At 48.6% G+C, this 20,285-nt stretch overlaps 1 protein-coding gene across 1 annotated transcript in view; it reads left to right on the top strand.

Moving 5' to 3' along the window:
* LOC142282112 (MORC family CW-type zinc finger protein 3-like) overlaps positions 1-20,285 on the top strand; it is a 360,015-nt gene that overhangs the window by 167,947 nt on the left and 171,783 nt on the right. The gene's annotated exons all lie outside the window — the stretch shown is intronic.

Here is a 20,285-nt window from a genome sequence, read left to right as displayed (position 1 = left end):
GCAGGAAGTGATGTCAGAGAAGGGACGTTTCGTTGGCTGCTGCTGTACAGATCATTGTTTGTGCTGTAAAGGACCTGTAGTGCACAAAACAATTAACAAAGTTGCATTATTGGGAAAAGTAGGTAATAATTACATCAGGGAACAACAGTTTCATTGGGTTTGATCTGACACTTGTTTTTGACTAACTTCTGAATCCAAAAGTGATCCCACTTTTTAAGATAAAGGATGGACCTTTGTGTCCAAAACCATACAAAAGTACATATAATGGAAAATAATGCACAAAATAACCTGAATGTAATGTTTATTTAAAGATATTTTGTTCAAACAAAGGATATATTGTATGATAAATTGTGTGCAAGTAGTAAAGTTAGGCAGCAGTTAAGGTACACATTTTTGCTTATAACTTTTCCTGGAATGTTCAGTCTGTGGACCATCTCTCCTGGTGCTCCATGAATAGGTAGCTATCATATGTACATCCCATCTACCTTGATACCATGCCTTCAAATCTTGATGGAATTGTACCTCTTGCTTATTACTTTCTGCACTAACTTTCTGCACTAAGGTTATCAGGGACGTTAGCAAGATGCTATGTAGAAAATGCACCTTAAGGCCCTGTGTGCACACTGCGTTTTTACCCGCTGTTTTTTTGCGTTTTTGCTGCAGAAATTTCTTGAGAAAATGGTTGTAACCTTTCTGCAGACATTCCCCAGCAAAACCTATGGAAAAAAAAAAATTAGCTGTGTGCACACTGCGTTTATTTCTCAAGAAAATTCTTTCTGTAGATTTTCTTGAGGCCTAAAACACACATCCGTGCCGCCGGTACGTGTTTGGTCCGTTTTTGCACATACCGGCGGCACGGAGACACATACACCAATGCTACCCTATGGTAGCAGGCACACACACGTAAAACCACACGGAACGTGTGTCCGTGTCGTTTGTACGTGTGTGCGTTTTCAAACACGCTCGACATGTCCACGTGTTCCAGCAGCACGGGTGTCACACGGCCCGCACCCGTACCACACGGATGTAGTGTGGATGCGGTCCCGTGTGACACGCGCCGGAGAAAACACATGTCAGAGAAAAAAAAATCTTAACTCACCTACTCCTGCCCTCCTGTCTCTGCCGCTGCTGTCACTTGGTGCTGAGAGCCGCTCATTATGCTCATTTAATATTCACTTCACTGCGGCCGGAAGCAGAAGCAGCGGGGAGTCAGCAGGGCTGGAGACCGAAGATCAGCACCACGGACAGCACCGCGGACCACGTGAGTATGCAATTTACCGGTTCTCCGTGTGCTATCGCGGATAGCACACGGAGAACACACGTGGACCGCACGTACCCGAGACACATACTTACCACACGCAGGGAAAATACGTGTCTCGCTGCACGTGCATGTTTTTAATGGATGTGTGTTGGAGGCCTGAGAAAACTGCGTTATTCACTTCATTGACTGTAATGTAATCATGAAATCCCACAATGCATAACGCAGGTAGCAAATTCTGTGCGTTTCATTGCATTTTCCTGCGTTATTCCCGCGTTATTTTGTGTTTTTCAGGACATAATGTTCATCACCTGCGTTTTGCCGGGAAGTGATGTCATTAGGACAGGAAGAAGAAGCAGAGCAGAGAGTAAACACACACAGATCACACTCACACAGACACAGACATATAGAATACACATAGAAATCAAACATATTAAAATACATGTTAAAAATATAAAACGAAAAATAAAACCATGGGCTCCGCCGTATTTTTACCATCCAGCCGAGGTAAACACACAGCGGCGGCCCGGTATTCTCAGGCTGGGGAAGGCGAGGGCCATGGTTAATGCCCCCCCCATCCCGCAGCCAAGAATATCAGCCCGCCGCTGCCCCGAGAATGTCTCATTATGCGACAGTCCCAGCGTGTTACTGGCTCTTCTCGATTGCCGTGATGTGGTGGCAATCGGGGTAATAACGAGTTAATGGCAGCGCATAGCTGCCACTAAGTCCCAGCTTAATCATGGTAGCGTCTAAGATACACCCCCCATGATTAATCTGTAAGTAAACTGAATAAACACACACACCGAAAAATCCTTTCTTTTAAATAAAATAACAAAAAAGCCCCCTCTTTCACCACTTTATTAACCCCCCCAAACACACAGCTCCAGCGTAATCCACAGAGGTCCTACGACGCTTGCAGACTGATCCAGCCGCGTCTGGCACATAGTACTCAATGCAGCCTCGTAACGAGGATGAAGGGGTAACTACAGATCATTTCTCACGGTCGGTAATGTGAACCCATTACCGCTCGCGAGACATGCAGTGTGTCCTCACAGGGACTCTATCTATTGATTGATTGATCTGTCCTCTATCTATTGATTATCTATTGATTATCTTTCTATCCATCTATCTATAGCTTGCTTTACACGTTACGATTAAGCATACGATATCGTATGCGATCGTAACCGCCCCCATCGTATGTGCGGCACGTTCTATTTGTTGAACGTGTTGCACAAACGAATAACCCCCCGTCACACGTACTTACCCGTCCATACGTCCTCGATGTGGGCGGTGAACATCCACTTCCTGGAATGGGAGGGACGTTCGGCGTCACATCGACGTCACGCGGCAGCCGGCCAATAGAAGCGGAGGGGCGGAGATGAGCGGGACGCAAACATCCCGCCCACCTCCTTCCTTCCGCATTGCCCGCGGGAGCCGCAGGATGTAGGTAAGATGTGTTCATCGTTCCTGGGGTGTCACATACTGCGATGTGTGCTGCCTCGGGTACGATGAACAACAACCTGATGTTCAATTTTTAAGAAATGAACGACGTGCATGCGATAAACGTTTTACCGTTCATTCGCAATCGCACGTAGCTGTTACATGCTACAATGTAACTTACGATGCCGGATGTGCGTCACTTACGACGTGACCCCGCCGACACATCATAAAACATATTGTAGCGTGTAAAGCGCCCTTATCTATCCATTATCTACCTATTTATCTGTCTATTTATCTATCAATCTATCCATCAATCTATCTATTCATCTATCTTTCTGTCTATCTATCTATCTATCCCTCTATCTATCTATCTATCTATCTATCCCTCTATCTATCTATCCCTCTATCTATCTATCCCTCTATCTATCTATCCCTCTATCTATCTATCCCTCTATCTATCTATCTAACCCTCTATCTATCTATCTATCTATCTATCTATCTATCCCTCTATCTATCTAACCCTCTATCTATCTATCTATCTATCTATCTATCTAACCCTCTATCTATCTATCTATCTATCTATCTAACCCTCTATCTATCTATCTATCTATCTATCTATCTATCCCTCTATCTATCTATCTATCCCTCTATCTATCTATTTATCCCTCTATCTATTTATCTATCTGTCTATCCATCTATCGATTATCTATCTATCTATTTATATTATTTATAGTTGTTAAAGCATTAAAAAATGCAGGGACCAACCTGTAAAAAACGCACCAAAACCGCACAAAAATGCATGTGTTTTTTGGTGCGTTATTAGTGCGTTTTTTTTAACGAATGTGCGCTAATCTTTCACTCAAGAAATATCTTGCAAAATTTCTTGAGAAAAATCCTTTCTCTAGTGCGCACATAGCCTAATGCTAATGTTGCAATCATGCATTTTGTAGCTCTCCAAGAGTTATTGGACAATTTCAGAGTAATCGTTTGCTTGTATTTCCAAGAAAGCTGTTGACAAGGTCTTTTGAATGAGTGCTGACATTGTCCTGATGAAATGTTCATTTTTTTTTTTTAAGTGACAAATCTGTGGCCCATCAAACACACTGGCCTTTATTTTTTCAAATGTCAAAATGAGGTACTTAAAACAGTATCCTTCAATTAGCAAAGCTTTAACAAATTGCTTCATGAGACCCATTTTTATTTGCAGAAGTGGGAATGTAATAATTTTTCTGTCAATAGGTGGCTCATGTAGAATGTTTGGATGACCAGGTTTGAGATCAGATATTGGAGGCCAATTCCTCTCCACCCAATGGTTCTCATGAGCTCTAGTGTCCCACATACACAGAAAATAAGGATACTTGATGTGTTCCCTGTCAGAAGGCTACCCAAAACGTAGTTGATGGGAGGTATGTATCACAGAGGTGGTTTTTCTCTGTGATGTAAGCCCAGATGTAATCTCTAGTACACCTCCTAGTACTAAAAGTGTTATTAGGGTGTGTCAGGGCCGGGTTTTAGGAGCAGCCAGAGAGATTGGCAGGTCTGGCTGTTCACAAACCCCACCCTTGGGAGTGGTACCTAACTTTAAATGAGATTAGTAGACTCATATGGTGTCTGTGTGTGTGTAGAGGTTTGCAGACCTTCAGCAGTGGGACTCTTGGTGAAGAGTGGTGTATCCTTAGTGGCTAAACCCGGAATACTGCTTGAACCTATTTTGTTTTTCCTTTTGTTACCTTGTGCTGAAAAAGTCTTTCTTTACATTTGTTTCTGGATTGGTTTGTGAGGACTGAATAAACCAGCCAAGCAGTTAAATAGAAACGGTTCCTGTCTCCACCTCTGCAAGCAGCTAAATGTATAGTGTTCTCACTGCATTGCTGACCAAGAAGTAAGCATACCATTTTAAGGTCAACACAGGTGATCAATTGACAATTGTATTTGTGATATTGCACCAACTCAATGACTCTCTTTATGTTTCTATATTCTTGACAAAGAGAAATTGAATGTAGCACTAGCTCCCCTAGTATGCCGGCGGTCTTCTGCGTTCTCGTGCACTGCCTCTGGTCTCCCTCATTTCTGCCACCCACCTGTGGTGCAGTTCCCAACTCGTCCCCGATGTGGATGCCGACTGTAGTGCAGATGTAGCGCTGGCTCCCCTAATACACTGGTGCTCCTCTGTGTCCTTGCGCACTGCATCTGCTTCCCTCTTCTCTGCCGTCTAAGTGTAAGTGCAGTCCCAGGCGGACCCCCCCGTCAGCGGCGGAGCAGCAGGGCCCCCCTCTCCCGTATCGCGCACAGCAATGATGAAGCATAGAGTGGCCGGCGCCGCTCTATGCATCATCATTCTACCACGCGGTGACGTCTCTCTTGTGCGACTGATGTGCTGAGAGCGCAGAGCACAGGACGGGAGGATGCAAACAAGAGAAGTCAGGGAACGAGGACAGATGTGAGGACGGAGCAGCGGCGGAAGGAGGAGAGAGGTGAGGACAGAGCAGCGGGGGAATGAGGAGAGGTGAGTACTTGTTTTTTTTATATAAATTAATGAGCACACGGTGGCCAGAGGCCTGAGGGGGGGTGCATTATTATACATGCAGGCCTGGGGAGGCTGGCTGCATTATTATACAAGGAGGCCTGGGGAGCCTGGCTGCATTATTATACATGGAGGCCTGGGGAGGCTGGCTGCATTATTATATATGGAGGCCTGCTGCATTATTATACATGGAGGCCTGGGGAGGCTGGCTGCATTATTATACATGGAGGCCTGGGGGGCAGCATTATATATGGAGGTCTATGGGGCTGCATAATAAACATGAAGGACACCTTTTACATGGACTATAGGGGTGTATTATACATGGAGGTGTATGAGGCTGCATTATACATGGAGGTCTAGGGGGCTGCATTATACAACATGAAGGACACCTTATACATGGACTAGGGGTGCATTGTACATGGAGGAGTATGGGGCTGCATAATACAATATGAAGTTTTATGGGGTTGCGTTATAATACATATAGGACTATGGGGGCGACATTATAATATATAGAGGACTATAGAGCCTACCTTATACATGGACTATGGGGGTGCATTATAAAACATGGAGGCTTATGTGGTGCAGTATAATATATGGAGTACTATGGGGTGAATTATAATATATGGAGAATTATGCGGTGAATTATAATACATGGAGAACTATGAGAAAGCTAGCTATAAGGGCTACTTTATATATGGAGGACTATCGGGGTGCATTATAATATATGGAGGACTATGTGGTGCAGTACAATATATGGAGGACTATGTGGTGCAGTATAATATATGGAGGACTATGGGGTGAATTATAATAGATGGAGAACTATGGGAAATGCATTATAATACATGAAGGTGCATTTTAATTTATGAAGGGTTATGTGTGACCCTTTATAATAAATGGAAGGCTATGTGGGGGTTATTATAGTATTTGGAGAACTATATACAAGGGGGACAAAGATACAAGCAGGAGATGGGAACGTTTTGTGCTGAGGGAAAAAGGCTCTTTCCCTCAGCACCCAGCTTTCCCATGCTCTGATATACATCTTCTTTCAGCACCCAGCTTTCCCATGTTCTGATATGGGAAAGCTGGTTGCTCAGGGAAAGATGTATAGCAGAGCATGGGGAAGCTGGGTGCTGAGGACAAGATGGATATCAGAACATAGGAAAGCTGGGTGCTGATAGAGAGATTTCAGATCATGGGAAACCTGGCTGCTGAGGGTAAGAGCCAAGTGTCAGAGTCATTATCCCATAGCCCGAGTGTCAGTGTCATTATCCCATACCCCAAGTGTCGGTGCACGTGGAGAGGGGGCCCAGGTCTGAACTTTTCACCAGGGACCATCAAACTCTAGTTACGCCACTGCCTGAGTGTTTGTATTGTCTGCTGCTGCTGCTGTATCCCGGTGTACTGTCTGGTCACCTGTCTGAGTCTGCTTACCTGTCTTTAGTCCTGTTAACAGTGGATCCAGAGTATTCAGGTACCAGCGTATTCAGAGACTGGTGTACTCAGTCACCGACATGTTATTAGACTCCAGGGTAATCTGTGTGCTTTGTATTTAAAGTCTTGTGGTGTTTACTGTTCTGCTGCTGTGTTGAGTTGCTGTTCCCCCAGTCCTGCTGTCACCCTGTTCTGTTCAGCTGCCACTCACTCTCTATTACCGCGCGCTCACCACCTCATCCATCCCCGTCGGCGAGTGCATAACAGAATGTTCTGGCCATGGACTACGCTGATTGTGGGCAGTTTTCCCCTGGGCAGCTGTGCTTATCCCCGTGTGTGCCCATGGACTCCACTGACTGCAGGCAGTTCCCCCATGGACAGCTGGATTTATCCCCATTTCTTCCCATGGACAATTGGACTTGTTCCCTCGTCTGTCCGTTTGAAATGCCCTCCTTCTTTTTTGTTTTTTTTTTCTTTTTGGGGCCTTCAGAAGAGGGGGTGTAAAAGGGGGGATACAGTAGTGCCAGCTCCCCTAGTATGCTGGAACTCCTCTGCATTCTCGCGCTGTGCCTCTGACCTCCCCCCTTTCCTCCACCCACCTGTGGTGCAGTCCACGACTCATTCCCCCCCCATGGATTCCCATGGTAATGTTGGTGTAGCGCTGGCTCCCCTAATACGCCGGTGCTCCTCTGCGACCTTGCACAGTGTTCCTGCTTCCCTCCTCTGTGCCATCCACGTGCAAGTGCAGTCCCTGGCTGACCCTCCCCCGTGGATGCCCGTGTGATTGTTGGCTCTGCCTCCGCCTAGCTTGCAGGCTCTGCACATGTTGTGTGCGGTTTCCTGGTCTCCAGCCTTGGGGGTGCGGCTGCATACTTGATATTCTTTTATAGGGAGGTGTGCGCACCTTGCTAAGGTGTCCCCAACCTATTGCTGGGAGGCACCAACTATTTAAGGCTCTTCCCCTTTATGGGAGGTGCCAGAGCACTGCACTGTATTGTAATTGCAAAAGTCCACCCTTGACCCTTCTTCTGTGTCAAACTATCACCCCATATCCCGTCTCCCATATGCCTCAAAACTACTGGAACAAAATGCCCATCTTGAATTGTCCTCCCACCTCTCTTTCTGCTCCTGTGCTGCTCTGTGCCAGCAGCCGACGCTGCTCGAGTCCGGACCTTCAGGGGTGGTTGCTCGAGGGTCTCCGGACCCGGGGGCCTCGCGGACACGCCGAGTAAAAACGGGGTTGTACGTATATGTACGTTGTGAGTTTGTGACGCCACCCACGGTGTGTGGTTTAGTGGGACACCACCGCTGCTGTTGCGGGACACCCGGGGAGATGTTGTGCAGCAAGCTGTTAACCCCTCCGTGGGCAGGAATGGTGGCCCCGGGACCCGATGGCTCAGATTCAGGGGGAATGACGATCGCAGGGGGTGTTGGTGTACTCACTGTTGGCAAATAACACACGAGTCTCTGGTAAACCAAGGTGGTGGTGGCCGCTGCCACGGCCGGATGTACTCAGGGTCCCCCACCCAGCTGGTGGTCTTTATCCTTCTCCTGCACTGTTTTCTTAGGGTATGACTTCCCCGTGTGTAACGTAGGAGTCCGCTCCCAGCTGGATGTGGCCTAAGGAGCCGTGCACGCAGACGCTGGCCCATGGGATCTATGGGCCCTGGCGGTGACCGCTTACCCCCAATCGGTGGGCTGTTGTCTTCTATGAGGGACTTTGGGTGGGACAGAACCTCTAGTCCTGGCCTCAATCGGTGAATTAACCAGCTCCAGTCGATTCTGGTTTCTGGCTTCAGGGTCCAAGTACCCCCCTTTGTGCTACGGTTTCCGGGTCGGTTCCCCGGGTCGGTACCGGTGGGCTACACCGAGCCGTCTTCCTGTCTCCTGCTGACGGAGATCACCGTCTGCCTCCTAGCCAGCGGTACCAGGGCTCCAACCGTGGCACCTTCAAATTGAACTTTGTCTCCTCCTGCTGGGACTACACCTAGCCCAAGCTCCTCTCAACTTGAACTTCAACACTGATCTGTTTACTTTGCCGCCCTGGGCCGTATAAACCCCTGGGGGGTGTGCACCAACCGCCTGGCCACACCCACTGGTGTGTCTATCTGTCCCTAAGGGGGTGACTAGGCTTAAATGGTTGGCTCCTGTTCCTAAGTGTGGGAAAGGTGTTGTGCAGGGGCCTAACTGTGACCACCTGGATTCTCCAGAGTGTCACACCCCCCCTTTCAATGGTTACAATTTCCGACCACATCATTCTACTGAAACTGCCCTATCTAAATTCACCAATGACCTACTAACAGCCAAAGCCAAGCGACACTACTCTGTCGTCCTCATCTTGCATATGTCCTTTTCATTTGATACAGTGGACCATTTCCTTCTACTACAGATTCTCTCATCCCTGGGCATCACAGACTTGGCCCTATCCTGGATCTCTTCATACCTCACCAACCAAAATATCAGTGTCTCCCACTTTCACGCCACTTCCTCCTCTCGCCCAAAATCTATCAGCGTCCCCCAAAGTTCAGTTCTTGGACCCTTGCTGTTCTCCATCTACACCTTCGGCCTCGGACAACTCATAGAGGTCCACTTCTTTCAGTATCAAGTCTACACTGATGATACACAGATCTACCTCTCTGGACCTGACATCACCTCCTTACAAACCAAAATCCCACAATGTCTGTCTGCTATTTCATCTTTTTCCGCTGCTCGATTTCTAAAACTCAATATGGACAAAACAGAATTCATTATCTTTCCTCCTCCTCACTCAACCTCCCCAACAGACCTAACCATCAAAGTCAATGGCTGCTCACTCTCCTTCATCCCATGTGCTTGCTGCCTTTGGTTGACCCTCGACTCTGCGCTCTCCTTCAAGCCACACATCCAAACCCTCTTCACCTCCTGCTGCCTCCAACTCAAAAATATTTCATGGATTCATACATTCCTATATTACTATCTCCCGCCTGGACTACTGCAACCCCCTGCTCTGTGGCCTCCCTTCAAACAGTCTTGCACCCCTACAATCTATTCTAAACTATGCTGCTCAACTAAGCCACCTGTTCCCCTGCTACTTTCAGACTTCCCCTCTCTGCCAATCTCTTCACTGGCTTCCCATTGCCCAATGACTCCAGTTCAAAACCTTAACCATGACATACAAAGCCATCCACAACCTGTCTCCTCCATACATCTGTGACCTAGTCTCCCAGTACTTACCTTCACGGAACCTCCGATCCACACAAGATCTCCTTCTCTACTCCCCTCACATCTCTTCTCACAATCGCATGCAAGATTTCTCCCGTGTATCCCCCATACTCTAAAATTATCTGCCACAACATATCAGACTCTCACCTACCTTGAAAAGCTTCAAAAGGAACCTGAAGACCCACCTCTTCTGACAAGCCTACAACATGCAGTAACCCTCAGTCCTCCATAGCGCTGCACGCCCACCTCCACCCTCACCTACTGTATTCTCACCATCCCTTGTGGACTGTGAGCCTTTACGGGCAAGGTTCTCTCTCCTCCTGTACTTGTCTGTACCTTGTTTTGTTTATGATTATTGTACTTGTCCCTATTATATATAGCCCTTTTCACATGTAAACACCATGGAATAAATGGCGCTATAATAAGAAATAATAATAATATCTATTCTTCCCCTGGCTGCTTTCCTCTACTAAATTTAAATTTTGTGTTGCGGAAGCCACCAGTATCCCTATAGCCGTTGCATGCTCAGTGTTATATTCACATTGTCGTTGAATCCTTCACTAAAATGGAGCTGGAGTCAGCTTGTGTACATACAGTTAGGTCCAGAAATATTTGGACAGTGACACAATTTTCGTGAGTTGGGCTCTGCATGCCACCACATTGGATTTGAAATGAAACATCTACAACAGAATTCAAGTGCAGATTGTAACGTTTAATTTGAAGGTTTGAACAAAAATATCTGATAGAAATTGTAGGAATTGTACACATTTCTTTACAAACACTCCACATTTTAGGAGGTCAAAAGTAATTGGACAAATAAACCAAACCCAAACAAAATATTTTTATTTTCAATATTTTGTTGCGAATCCTTTGGAGGCAATCACTGCCTTAAGTCTGGAACCCATGGACATCACCAAACGCTGGGTTTCCTCCTTCTTAATGCTTTGCCAGGCCTTTACAGCCGCAGCCTTCAGGTCTTGCTTGTTTGTGGGTCTTTCCGTCTTAAGTCTGGATTTGAGCAAGTGAAATGCATGCTCAATTGGTTTAAGATCTGGTGATTGACTTGGCCATTGCAGAATGTTCCATTTTTTAGCACTCATGAACTCCTGGGTAGCTTTGGCTGTATGCTTGGGGTCATTGTCCATCTGTACTATGAAGCGCCGTCCAATCAACTTTGCAGCATTTGGCTGAATCTGGGCTGAAAGTATATCCCGGTACACTTCAGAATTCATCCGGCTACTCTTGTCTGCTGTTATGTCATCAATAAACACAAGTGACCCAGTGCCATTGAAAGCCATGCATGCCCATGCCATCACGTTGCCTCCACCATGTTTTACAGAGGATGTGGTGTGCCTTGGATCATGTGCCGTTCCCTTTCTTCTCCAAACTTTTTTCTTCCCATCATTCTGGTACAGGTTGATCTTGGTCTCATCTGTCCATAGAATACTTTTCCAGAACTGAGCTGGCTTCATGAGGTGTTTTTCAGCAAATTTAACTCTGGCCTGTCTATTTTTGGAATTGATGAATGGTTTGCATCTAGATGTGAACCCTTTGTATTTACTTTCATGGAGTCTTCTCTTTACTGTTGACTTAGAGACAGATACACCTACTTCACTGAGAGTGTTCTGGACTTCAGTTGATGTTGTGAACGGGTTCTTCTTCACCAAAGAAAGTATGCGGCGATCATCCACCACTGTTGTCATCCGTGAACGCCCAGGCCTTTTTGAGTTCCCAAGCTCACCAGTCAATTCCTTTTTTCTCAGAATGTACCCGACTGTTGATTTTGCTACTCCAAGCATGTCTGCTATCTCTCTGATGGATTTTTTCTTTTTTTTCAGCCTCAGGATGTTCTGCTTCACCTCAATTGAGAGTTCCTTAGACCGCATGTTGTCTGGTCACAGCAACAGCTTCCAAATGCAAAGCCACACACCTGTAATCAACCCCAGACCTTTTAACTACTTCATTGATTACAGGTTAACGAGGGAGACGCCTTCAGAGTTAATTGCAGCCCTTAGAGTCCCTTGTCCAATTACTTTTAGTCCCTTGAAAAAGAGGAGGCTATGCATTACAGAGCTATGATTCCTAAACCCTTTCTCCGATTTGGATGTGAAAACTCTCATATTGCAGCTGGGAGTGTGCACTTTCAGCCCATATTATATATATAATTGTATTTCTGAACATGTTTTTGTAAACAGCTAAAATAACATAACTTGTGTCACTGTCCAAATATTTCTGGCCCTGACTGTACATCAATTTTATTGAAGACACTGTCTATGAATACAGTATCATCTGAAACAAACAGGTGACTGGTGATATTCGCAGAGACAGTGTCTTCAATAAAATGTCACTGGAGTTTGGCAGTATGGGAGTGGCTATAGGCAAATCAGAATGATCTTACTGGGTGACAATTCTCATAAATGAGGCCCAGTTACTTGTGCAGTAGCTAACCCTTTTTAAAAATAAAAAAAATAGGTTCTTTGGCCAATCAAATGGTGTGATTCCGGCTTTGGCCAATCAAACGGTTTGATCCTGGCTTCTGACAGAAGGACGCGTTCAGCATTATGTTATAGATGGCAATATACAAAGCCACGGTCACTTCTAAAGTTTTGCAGAAATGCACTTTCACTGGATTGAAAGTACTATACCTTTACTTGTTTATCTCTAGTTTTTCGGCATTGGGATGAGATAAAATACCTGAGAAGTCATTATTGGGGGGAGGGGGAGTTAGCCTTGGATTCATGTGCTAGTGTAGCACCCAGGGGGAATCAGGCACGGGGTTCTCGTACCTGAATTATTCGTCACCGGGCTGGTGTGGTGATCTGGGATGTCTCGATGGCCTGCCCGGCTTCTTGCCCCGAGGTGTACATGTCGCGGGCGGGGAGGGCGCTGCGCTCACCACGCTCGGGTCCGGCTCTGGGCTGCTTCTTGCTCGCCGCTGCTCGGTGGCTCGAGCGGTGGGCCGGATCCGGGGACTCGAGCGGCGCTCCTCGCCCGTGAGTAAAAGGGGGTGATTTGAGTTGGGGATGTGGTCCGTGACGCAACCCAAGGTTTGTGGTGATAAGGGCACCACTGCTGCTAGTGACGGGTATCCCGGGAGCGATGGCGGGGAGCAGCTTGGATGTTGTTTTCCCCCCTAGGGGTTGGTTGTCCCGGGGCCCGGTGATGGTGTCTGGGGAGGTGAACTGCGGGACCTGGAGAGGTGCAGGGTCGTGGGGGCCGCGCAGTGCCGGATGGCACAGTGGTACTCACTCAGCCAGTAACGTACACGGAGTCTCTGGTAAAACAAACGGCTGGATGGACGGGTCCCACAGACGGCTGCGGTGGTCACTCCCGGTAGGTTGGCGGTGACTGTCTCTCCCTGCACCGGTGTTGTGTTTTCGGCCCCGATGGCTTCCCACCGGTAGCCCGCTCCCCAGCGGTGTGTTTGCCAGAGGAGCCCCTTTTTGCCCGCAGGCTCTGGCCCTGGGAACTCTAGCTGTGGCGGTAGCTGTTTTTCCCTTCACGGTTGAGCGGTTGCCTTCAGTCGGGTCTTTACTGCTGGGAAACCCCGGAGGTTCCCGTCGCTGACGGATTTGACCGGTTTAACGGCGACTCCAAGCCTGGTCGGGGTCCGTAGGCCCTGCCGGATGGTGCTGGCTTCTCTTCGCTCCCCGGTCCGGTACCGGCGGCCACCGCCCGACCCCGGTCCTTACGGTTGTGCATCAATCGGCCTCTCCTGCAGACGGTCACCACCGTCTGCCAACCTTGCTCTCAGGTGCCCGGGCCACGTACCCGGACACGGTCAGTCAGTTTTCTCCTCCACTACCACTTCACTTCTCCACTTTCACTGTCCCTCACAGTTCTCCTCTCTGACTTCCTTTCCCGCCTCCAGGACTGTGAACTCCTCGATGGGTGGGGCCAACCACCTGGCTCCACCCCACCTGGTGTGGACATCAGCCCCTGGAGGGAGGCAACAAGGATTTGTGTGTGTGACTGGTGTGCCTAACCGGGGTGTGGGGTGTTTTGTTGCAGTACCTGTGACGTCCTGGCTTGTCCAGGGCGCCACATACACCAATAAGGAGGGAAGATGATGGGGATTGTAGTAGTAAGATTGTCGTAATGCCACCTGTGGTACGTGGCCAGAGATTAGCCACCACTGCTGTCGCTGTCCTCCGGGGCGGATAGTAGTAGCAGCAGAGATGGTATCGCTCCCCACAGGTGGTGCGGGCCCCGGGGAGGATGATGAGGGGAGTAGTGATGGCGTTGGCCTTTGGCGCCGAGGCGCTGGGCACTTGTAATAAGAGTCCAAGTCGGATGCTGCGGTTCCAGGTGTCTTTACTCACTCTTTGTGCCACTCGCCCAGGTAGTACCGGTCACTTGCGTTGAACCCGAATTCCTTTGGAGGTCAGTCCAGTGAGACTCCTAGCGCCCTGTGTGTTGGATCCCCGTGGCTTAAAGCTTCTTGGGGACCCCAGTCCATCTCAAGTAGTACTCTTGTCCCTATTTGCAGGTACCGTGGCTCCGCAATGGGGCCTGGTGTTGTCCAAGGCCCCGGATCCTATCTGGCACTGTGCTTTTGGGCTCTTTGTGGCCAGGGAAGCTTGAAACCTCCCTGTCCCGGCAGATTCTGGAAAACCAACTTGAAGTGTGATCTTCCCTAGGGTCTTGCACCCTATGTGGCGCCGGTTCTGAGGGAGCAACTAAGTTCACACCTTGGCAACCGCAAGAACAACCCCTATGTCCCACCAGAGCACCGGTAAGACACATCTGCTCCCTTATTCTCCTGCTGGAGAACCCCTCACTAACTGTTGTGTTGGCTCCTGACTCCCCCTGGTGGCTGCTCCTTCCCTGAGTTCCTGTCACTAGTGTGTGGTGCCCCTCTTGTTTGAGGGCTACTTTAAGACCCTACCGTAGCCAGCCCGGTCCCCATTGGGGAGTGCAAACTGGTTGTGTATTTGCGTGTGTAAGTGGTGAAACTGGTACCGACCTCCTCCGGATCCAGGTGCAGCACTACACCTTAAATCAGGTGTAATACTCTGTGGTGACTGAAGCCTCAGGGGCACCACACTAGAACCTCCAAAAGAAAATTATTAGGCTCCTCTTGTACTAGTGCCATATTTTCAGAATAGATATCAATTGCACTAGGTTTGTCATCATACAATGACCTGTTTCTATTTCCATAAATCTCAAAATGAAGGAAAATCACAACCAATGACAGCACTGTGTAACAAGTTACTCCAGGGACAGCCCCCACTGTAAGGCTAGTGATCTCTTTAGGCTTAAGTACAGCTGCTTTTAACCCCTTCACCCCCCAGCCCGAAAACACCTTCCTAACGAGGCCATTTTTTGCAATTCCTGACCAGTGTCACTCTGACAGGTTATTACTCTAGAACGCATCAACGGATCCCGGTGAGTCTGACACTGTTTTTTCGTGACATATTGTGCTTCATGGTAGTTGTAAATGTAGGCCGATTTTTTTTGTGTTAATTTGTGAAAATTTCTCACTGCGACTGGGCCCATGGGTGCAGGGGGCCCAGCTGCCCCAGCCCCCAATTCAGATGGATGTGTGTCCGAGGGCACATATCCAACTGAAATACAACACAGCACAGAAACCTGTCAGGTCCCTGCACTGCGATGTGACAGCCTCCAATGAAGGCCATGAATATTCATTGCTCCCCACTCACACAATCCTGGGCATGGGAAGCAGATAATATGCTGACAGCTCCCGCTGCTGTAAGTGGCCGCGCATGACACTGACGTCATGTGCCGCACCGCTTACATGCTGGTTAGTTGCCGACATGCCAGCGTCAAAGGAGGACACCGAGAGATCTCAGGGTAGGTGAGTACAATTGTTTTTGTTTGTTTTTTATTGTGTGCGGTGTGGTGGGGGGCTATATACCAGGATAAGGGAGCTATATACAAGGATGGGGGGCTATATAGCATGATTGGGTCTATATAGCATGATGGGGCTATATACCAGGATGAGGGTGCTATATAGCATGATGGGAGTTATATACCAGGATGAGGGGGCTATATACCAGGCTCGAGGGCTGTATACCAGGATGGGGGCTATATACCAGAATAAAGAACTATATACCAGGATGGGAGGGCTATATACCAGGATGAGGGGGCTATATGGAGCTATATACCAGGATGGAGGGCTATATAACAGGATAAGGGGGCTATATTGTGTGATGGGGGCTATATACCGGGATGGAGAGCTATATACCAGGATGAGGGGGCTATATAGCAGGATGAGGAAGCCATATACCAGGATGGAGGGCTATATACCAGGTTGAGGGAGCTATATACCAGGATGGGGGATATTAGTACAGGATGGGGGGGCAACTTGTATGTCTTTATAGGATTTAGAATTCTAAAGTGGCCCATACATCTGACGAACATATGGGAGGGGGGGACAGGCTCAAACTTTGCACCGGGCCCCATCAGACTCCAGTTATGCCCCTGCTTCCCAGCTATCTTTTGCAATGTCTAGGAGACCCTGAAGATGTCAATCATACAAGAGTTCAAAGCAAGAGAACTCAGTACAGGCCTGGGGAAATTTTCAGATGGAAAACAGCAAATATGGAAGGAGACAATCCCAGTCTCGGCCATCCTTCTCCATGACCTTTTTGAGCATAGGCTTTAAGGTCTTCTTGAATCTCCCCACAAAGACGTTTGTCTGCAGGTGGCACATTGTAGTCTTCAGTTGAGTAATCTGCAGGGCTTTACACAGTTCTGTCATGACTAGAGCTGATTGAACACCCAAAAGTCTGGGACCGGCGGATCACTGCTAGATTTTAAAAAGAGTCCGATCCGCTCCGGAATCCGGTGCCCATATAAGTCAATGGGGACCGGAATCCGGAGATCAAAAACGTTTGTGGAGGGGATAGGGGTGTAGGAACGAGCACAGCATACTCACCGAGGTGCTGTCATAGTGGCACACTCCTTCCGGGTCACGCTTTTACCTTCCGGAGCCGACAATTCAATATTCATTGTTTTGCCCACCCACCGACGCGTGTAATTGGTTGGAGCTAGACGCGCCCCCACCCTGAGTGGCAGCGTGTCAGCTGCCTGCAACCAATCACAGGCACCAGGATTGCCGGTGGGCGAGGAAAGCAGTGCAAGTGTCTGCCGGTCAGCATGGTGGTAAAAAATAAACAATCGGCAGCACAGATATAGCCCGCGGCTGCAGCCCCAGCTGTCGGGCTGTATCTGTGCTGTGTATCCAGTCACACGTGCGAGTCCCTCGCATGTGTGATTCCGGTCTAAGAGAAACCGCATGCGACTTTTTTTTTTTTTTTTTATTTAAATAAATAAATAAAAAAACGACATACGGTTCCCCCTAATTTTCATCCCCAGGCAAGATAACGCCGTCTGGGGGCTGGTATTCTCAGCCCACAGCCACCCGGTATTGCCGCATCTATTAGATGTGACAATCCCGGTGCGATACCGCCTCTCCCCGGTGGCCTGGTGCGGTGCCAATCGGGATAATGAGAGGTTAATAGCAGCGCACAGCTGCTACTAAACCCTAGGTTTGTGATGGCACAGGCGTCTATCAGATACCTGCATCAAAAACCTGTAAGTGAATGTAAATAAACAAGACACAGAGAAAAATCCTTTATTTGGAATAAAATACAAACACCCCCTCCTTCACCACTTTATTAACCCCCAACACACCCCTCCAGGTCCGGATCCACAGGAGGTCCCACGCCGCTTCAGCTCTGCTACATCTGAATATCACAGAAAGAGGCCCTAGAGCACGACCACTCTGTGAGCTCCAGAGAATGAATGAGCTGCGCAATTAACGGTGACGTCACTCAGGTCATTTGCGGTCACAGCTGGAATGTCCCACGGTCCTTCACCTGTGACCGCAGGTAATCTGACCTCAGGTGGAGGTCCCTGAGTTCACAGACCTGCATCTCCTAGCAGAAAAATCGCATATTTTTTTTGGCCAAGAGATACACATTTTGTGCTGAAACTTTTACACCATATTCCTGCATTCAATCTACACCTGGCAAAAAAACCGCGGTGTTTTGAAGCATTTTTTGCCGTAGTTTTTTCTGCTGTTATTTTTCCGCGATCTTTGTCATGCTTTTTTGCCAGGAGGTGCACATTTGGTGCTTAAATCGTCTGCACCAGCTTTCAGCACCAAATTTCCACCTGCTGGCAGAAATTTTTTTTTTTTTTTTTGGGCCAAGGGATGCGCATTTGGTGTTGAAAACTTTACACCATATTCCTGCATCCAATCTACACCTACTGGCAAAAAACCGTGGTGTTGGCAGGAATTTATTTTACAGCCTGCTGTCCTCTGAACAGGAGCTTGCATGTACCTAGAAACACATGCACGCTCCTGTCAGAAGAGTGCTGCTGTGCCGGTGATGTCAGACTCGTGCGGGTCTGCCAAGCATAACATCACCCGGCACAGCCTGCCGATCTCTGAGCATGAGCGTGCATGTACCTAGAAACACATGCACGCTCCTGTGCTGCGATGTCAGACTCGCGAGAGTCCCTCGCATGCGGCTTTTTTTTTATTTAAATAAGTAATTAAAAAAAATACCGACGTGCGGTCTCCCCTAATTTTCATCCCCAGCCATGATAATGTCGGCTAGGGGGTGGTATATTCTCAGCTCACAGCCGCCCGGTATTGTCGCATCTATTAGATGTGACAATTCCGGTGCGATATCGGCTCATCTCGATTGCCCTGGTGCGGTGGCAATCGGGGTAATAGCAGGGGTTAATAGCGGCGCACAGCTACTACTAAACCCTAGGTTTGTGATGGCACACGCGTCTATCAGATACCTGCATCACAAACCTGTAAATAACAGTAAATAAACAAGACACAGAGAAAAACTGTTTATTTGGAATAAAGTACAAAACACGCCCCCTCTTTCACCACTTTATTAACGCCCAACACACCCCTCCAGCTCCGGTGTAATCCACACGATGTCCCATGGCGACACATCCAGCACTGCTACATCTCAGAGCGAGCAGCCATACAGCACGACTGCCAGCTCTGAGTGTAGCCTGAGCCGCAATAAGCGATGACTGCAGGCAGAGAGCTGTCACAGGCTGGGGGGCGCATCAGCCTGGAACCAGTCACAGATGAGAGTACGGCTGGTGGGCGGGGAAAACACGTAAAGATGTGTGTATGCGATGGACAGTACAGGAAGTGAAAGCGCGACCTAGAAGCAGTGTGCCGCCATGACACCGAGTCTTGGTAAGTATGAAACTCTCATTTATTTCTGTTTTTCTTTATTTTTATTAATTGCCAAATCCGGATCATGCACCCGGAATCCCGCGCCCGGGTCCGGCACACAGAGAGCGCTGAAACTGCACGGATCCGGGCTTTTACAGTCCGGATCCACTCAGCCCTTGTCATGACATTAGACATAAAAGGGGTTCCTTGATCCGTTAGGATCTTCTTTGGCAGTCCAGTTCGAGAGAAGATGTGGACTAACTTCCAGGCTACATTCTTAGAGGAGAAATTTCTCAATGGTACTGTGGCACCCCTGCGGTTTCAGGCGCCACAGGGTACTGCAGCCCCATTAGGGTGTAGTACTTATTCCGGTTCCAGGGACGGTCGATACCGGTTTCCACTGACACATACATACAGTAACACAGGATTGCCCTCCCCAATGGGGAGTGGGCCAGGGTCCGATCACAGTAGGGGGTCATAACAGCGGTGGGTTTACAGGATGCCACCAGAATAGGGGCTCCCCGATCTACTGGAACTGGTGACTCAGGGTCAGGGAGAAGCAACGACTAGGGGGAGTCAGGTAGTGAAAGTAGTGAACCAGCCGGTGGCAGCGACTGGGGGTAACCGCTCAGAACACACAACACAACAACAACAAAGAGAACAGCTTCAGACACAGAGCAGAGTGGACGTGCCACGAGGAGCTCTGTGGGCCAAGGAGTTCAACACGGTCACTGGGAAGAAGCAGGCGGCTGCTTCCACAGGACCAGCGCTGTCGGAATACAGAATCCTAGGGCAGTTATACTTCACGTTATCTACTAACTTTGCAAGGGTCACGGGGAATGGCTAGAACAGTCACCGGACCCATCCCAACGAGTCTGCAGCAAATAGCATATAGGATCCGGGGTTGAGAACCGGCCCCACAATGGAACCGCACTATCAGCATACAGAACGGGACACTTTACTGACACCAGGACCCTCAAGTGCTTCACGCCACGGGGGTCCGATACTTAGCACATCAAAGGAGGAAAGGGCTCACAGGCTGACACACAAACCGGACTTGACCTTTCACGGATCCGGAATCGGCTGGAGCCCATCGTGGCAGAGAACGGTACTCTGGGGCAGCGCTTAAACTACCTGTGAGTAAAAAGACCTGGAACCGTAGCCCCTGTCTCTGCCTCTCCTTTCCCATCACCCAGTGCTGCGGCACCAACAGGGACTAACACCACCCCCGCCATCCTCCTGCGGCCCGCTCC

Source organism: Anomaloglossus baeobatrachus, chromosome 2 (genome assembly GCF_048569485.1).
Source record: "Anomaloglossus baeobatrachus isolate aAnoBae1 chromosome 2, aAnoBae1.hap1, whole genome shotgun sequence".
NCBI lineage: Eukaryota > Metazoa > Chordata > Amphibia > Anura > Aromobatidae > Anomaloglossus > Anomaloglossus baeobatrachus.
This window is presented reverse-complemented; position numbering and strand designations above follow the sequence as displayed.